Here is a 5,694-nt window from a genome sequence, read left to right on the forward strand (position 1 = left end):
TAGAATTCAAACTGCCTGCTGGAGCCATTGAATATAAGATACAACAGTGGCAGTAGATGAGGTACCAGGGAAAGCAAAGACTGCGTGGATTCCATTTGCACATATCCCAGCTGTTCTAGCAACAGGGATGCAGTGTCGCAAGAGACACATAACAGTCAAGTACATCCTTCGACTCCATAGCCCACAGCTCCACTTGAGGTCAATCCATAGAATTTAAACTGTGTTCCCCTATTTAACCTATAAGTTCCATCTGGGTGGCTGAAGCCTTATCTGTGTAAGACACTTGAACACACACTCTGAGGAATGATTGTCAACACTCAAATACAGATGCCCAGTGGTGAGTTATGCACTGAATAAAAGGGATGGGACACAGCCCCTGTTTTGACTCTGACTTGTTCAGGCCTACAAGAAAACTGACCACTGAGAAAGGAGTGGATAAAATCTCATCCTGACATTCAATTTCTTTTTTTTTTTTTAAGGAATTGTCAATTATTTTATTTCAGCAGTTAAAAATTTTTCTCTTTCTTCAAAAGCAAGTAGGGCTTTTCCACATGAGGATGGCCAGATAGGAACGATCTTCAGCTCCAGGTTGGCCTTATTAATTTGAAAAGAAAACGCTTACATGGAAGCATGTCTGTGTCAGGCTGAAAGCTGGCATCTGAGAGTTGTTTCTCTGCCAGCACAAATGCACTGGACTCCTCCATGCCCTAGCATAGATATCATCAGCTGAGTGACTGCTGCAGAGCTTCATACATCACTTGATCCTTTTTTGATACAGGAGGTTTTAGTTTCTTGAAAGCTTCTTCAAAATGCTTATGACTAACCTTGAGTTCACCTTTTTCATTTCTACTCTTCTGTCTTGCCATTCCCTGTCTCAGGGCACAGATAGAAGCTTCCCACACCAAAGCAGAGAGATCTGCACCTGTATAGCAGTCACAGCAAAGGTCACCAGCAATTGTTTCTAAATTTACATCTGTATCCAGTGTGGGTTTGGTACCATTTTTTGTGATAGTTTTCAAGATGGCAAGATGATCTGCTGGGGGTGGCAAACCCACAAAGACCTGGGCGCAGGATTGCAGGGTCAATGATATCTGGCCTGTTAGTGGCTGCCATAATAAAAACCTGCTGACATGTTTCCAGTCCATCCATTTCTGTAAGTAACTGATTTACCACCCAAACACTTGCCCCTGTCTCACAGTCTGATCTTCAAGGGCATAAGGCATCCACTTCATCAAAGAATATAACACAGGGTGCTGAATTTTTGGCTCTCTGAAAAACCTGTTGTACAGCACGCTCACTCTCACCAACATACATGTTTAGTAATTCAGGACCCTTTACAGGTATAAAATTAAGTCCAGAACTCCTGAAGACAATTACATAATAATGTAGATTACAAGGGGTGACAGTGTGATTGTGAAGACCCTGTGGATCACACCCCCTTTATCTAGTGTATGGATGAGTAGAAAAATGGGGATAAAAACTAAAGGACAAATGGGGTGGGATGGGGGGATGATTTGGGTGTTCTTTTTTCACTTTTATTTTTTATTCTTGTTCTGGTTCTTTCTGATGTAAAGAAAATGTTGAGAGATAGATTGTGGTGATGAACGCATAACTATGTTATCGTACTGTGGACAGTGGATTGTATACCATGGATGATTGTACGGTGTGTGAATGTATTTCAATAAAACTGAATTTAATAAAAAAAAAAAAATTAAGTCCAGACTCATTTGCTACCACCTTTGTAAGGAGAGTTTTACCACAGTCAGGAGGACCTGCAAGGAGGAATCCAGGTGGAGCTTTAAACTGATCTGGGTTACGTAGTGGTGCCAATATTGCCATGGTGAGCTCCTGTCTAATATCTTCCAGGGCACCAATATCTGCCCATGCCACATTAGGGACAGTGAAAAAGCCTTCCCTTTTGGCAGAGGATTGGACTGAAGACAGAGCAACCATGAAATCATTCAATTCAAGGCACATCCTTGCAGCTGCTCTTCTGAGAGGGGATCTTGATCTCTTAGCAACCCCACTAGCCTTTGTAATTCATCCTGTGCTTTAGAAGTGTGTTCAGTTTTTATTCCTTCTTCCTGGCCTCCTTCAGATGACAAACCTTCAATCTCAGGATCTTCCTTCTGCTGTTCTGGAAGCTTCATGAGGACTCTATTTACTGCATACATAGCTGCCTCACCAGAGTGCCGTGAGGTCTGTTCCAATGAAGCCTGGGTTAGGTGTGCTAAGTGACAAAAATTAAAAGTTTCAGGAAGTCTTAGCTTTCTGCACAAAGTTTGAAGCATTCTTTCCCTTGATGCTTCATCTGGGATAGCTAGGCATATTTCTTGGTCAAACCTTCTTGCACGTCTCAAAGCAAGTTCTAATGAGTCTGGTCGGTTAGTAGCTCCAATGACTAGGACCTGAGCTGTCACAGACTAGTTATTCAGATCATCCATGCAGGTTAGGAGCTGGGCTACAATTCTTCATTCCATATCTTTTGAAGCAACTTCTTTTTCTGGGGGTAATAGCATCAATTTCATCAATAAAAAGAATTCAGGGGGCATTTGACACAGCTTGTTCCAAGAGCTCTCTCAGCTTCTGTGCAGATTCTCCAGATTCTCCAGACACAATCTCTGTGGCAGCTACTTTCAGGATTGGCAGGTCAAGTTCCTCAGCAACTGCATGTGCAAGCAATGTCTTCTGACATCCTGGTGGCCCATGAAGGAGAACTCCAAGTGGGGCTACGACACCCAGGTACTGGTACACCTCCGGATGATGCGTATGTATGAGCATCTTGCAGACTTCCTTTATGTTGCATCATTGCCTCCAATATCTTCAAACATCACATTGGAAATTTGCAATTCTAGCCCCCTGACTTTAGCTCTCTTGTGCAAGACAGTTTCTACTTCTCCATCTGCTTCCTGAAGATCTTCTTTCTTCCTCTTGCTTCCTTTGTTCTTTAGCCTGACTTTCCTTTTTTTTTTTTCACTCTCCAGAGGAGAAGAATCTTTTGAATCCTCTATCTCTGATACTGGCTTCTTATGATTACTTTTCTCATCTGACAGGTCCAAGAAAAACTCATCTTTCTTTCCACCTGGGGTTTTGTCAATAAACCATCCTCCTTCAGAAACTGTGGCAGAGGTTTTCAAAGGAATGGTATCTGTTTTGCAAGTCACCTGTGATGTCAAAGTGGTGGTTTCTCTTTGCTCCATCTCAGGAGTATTTGAAACAGACTCAGGATTTCTTTTCTGATATCAGGAGACCAGGGAGCTGTTCATGTGATTTGCTGACTGTGGATCTGGGTAATCGTCCACATTTGAATCATCGTCAGAGTAGCTTTCAGTATACTCGTTATCTTCTTCACCTTGTCTTCTTGCTCTTTTTGTTAGGTGTTCATCTTCCAATTCTGTTAGATCTTTAAGTTCTTTCTCACTACTAATTATGCTAAATACTTTTTCTACCTGAATCCTAAAAGCATTTCTTTTTCTTTGACCATAGTCTATACTGTACATTCTTTTCAAATCAGATGCTAAGATGCCAATGTCCACATATTTGCCACATCTGTTACTGGTGAGGTACTGGATGACTCGCTGTTTCAGCCTATTATCCATGAACTTTGGGGGCCTGGGTTTCATCTCTTGTCTCTTCACAGTCCCCTGACATTCAATTTCAATTGTGAATTTACAGTGTTTGGGGGAAAGGATTCAGAAATCCAGGGAGGGATGCCAACGAATACCTGACCTACTTTACAATTAATCCATTCGTTTGTTCATTCTGCCCTTTTGAACACTCATGCAGTAAACATTTATTATACAGTCACTGTGTGCTAGGCACTGTTGGCCTCAGCAGGGACAGCTCCTCCTGGTTCAGCCCTCCTCCAGCCTCTGAAGAGGGAATTCCCCAGTCTTTCTGTTGCTGGGTTGGTGTCCAATGTATGGGGTACCTCTGCCTGGTGATATGAAAAACACAAGGCCATTTAATTGATCAAATTTAGCTCAATAACTGTGATTTATTTACCTTTTATCCTTGAATACCTAATATGCTTCCTGGCATCTAGTCAGTTGGTAAAGTAGGTGGGATGGATGGAAGGATGGGTGGGTGGAAGGATGGAAGGATGGGTGTTATAGATACCACATGTCTTAGTTTTGGTCCCAGAAGCAGATCCTGTGAAAAGGATTTGAGTGCAAGTTGTTTATTTGGGAAGTGATCCCAGGAGGTGCTGATAGGGGAATAGGAAGTAAGTGAAGAAAGGAAGAGAAGCCAGTAAATCATGTGGTACAAAGCAGGTTACCACTGTGGGTGACTGGGGCTCAATTTCATGGGATAACTCCAGAAGGCATTATGGAACCAGTTTTAAGTTATTCCACCCAAGGTGCAAGGAAGCTGGGTATTTATCCTCCAACACCCACCCATCATTGGCCAAGGACTACTCCCAGGGGTATTATCTGCCAGTACTTTTGGTCTGCCCCATATTTGAGCCAGGAGCAAATCCCCAGGCAGAGAGGGGCAGTGCTTGCAATAGGACTGTTGGCAAGTCATGTTCCTTACATATGATGCAAACCCACTCCATGTGCATCATCCACCTGGGGCCCCATGGGACCAGGGGATCACGGGGAGCTGTTGCAACACCATGCTCATGCCGCTTGCTGTGCTGTGACTCCTGACCCAGGAGTCTTGTGTCTTCTGCTAATATCCAACATCAGGCCAACTTATTTAATTATAAGTAGGGTAAAATCCCTGACTCTGATACCCATCAGATATCAGATACTGCCTGACAAATTCATCAGATATCTGATACTGCCTGACAAATTCATTCTCTCTCCCTCTCTCTAAGATAAAACGGAACCCTTCTTCTTTTGTGGAACCTTCCATGAATCCCTTAAGTCCTCCTTTGTCTGGACCCCCCAAATTCTCATCTTTACTTTTATTCAATCGTTTATTATACCAAACTATAATTATATGTCTACATCTACATGCTGCCTTCCCCACTAGTCTACTAATATCTGTGTGCAGAGATTATATTTTTATTCACCTTTGATCCCCGATGCAACATCTTAACATACCAGGAATGTAATAAAATTTTTAAATTAAATATTTTGGGTACCTATAATGTGCATGAATAAGTTAATAGATACATGAATAAAGTTGGTAATTTCAGTCCAGGCTTAGCTGTCCATTACAGAAATCACCCTAGTTGTTTTATGCAGAAAGGAATTTAATACAGAGTGTTAGGTTCTGACAAAATTCACTGAACAGGCTAGAGAGGGAGATTCTATGTTGAGCTTCCAGGAATGTCTCACCAAAAAACATGACAGGAGCTGCTACTTCTGCTGCAATCGGGAGACTGCAGAATTAAAAAACTGCTGTTATGGCACTGGCTCCAGAACTACTCTGCCTCTGCCATGATCAATGCCCAGAAACTTGCTGCTCAACACCCATGAAGTTAGGAACCAGATACTAGGACCTTATTACTGCTGCCACAGAAACCCCAAATGCCCCCACGATGGGGCCTGCCAGCAGAAACTGCAGAAGCATGGCCTCCATCTCACCTCCATGTTCCAGATCTCACTAGTGTACGTGTTTAGTGGGAGCCAAGTCTTAAAACTAGCTGATAACTAAGGAGTTTAAGAAATACAGTCTTTAGCTTACTATCCTCTCATATGGTAAGGCATACTAGAAGGGGTTGGAATGCCTCTGAGAAAGCCA

At 42.6% G+C, this 5,694-nt stretch overlaps 1 pseudogene; it reads right to left on the minus strand.

Moving 5' to 3' along the window:
• Positions 1-722: 722 nt before the first annotated feature.
• Positions 723-3,623, minus strand: LOC119508087 (annotated as a pseudogene).
• Positions 3,624-5,694: the final 2,071 nt, after the last annotated feature.

This window comes from Choloepus didactylus, chromosome 13, assembly GCF_015220235.1.
Source record: "Choloepus didactylus isolate mChoDid1 chromosome 13, mChoDid1.pri, whole genome shotgun sequence".
NCBI classification, from domain to species: domain Eukaryota; kingdom Metazoa; phylum Chordata; class Mammalia; order Pilosa; family Megalonychidae; genus Choloepus; species Choloepus didactylus.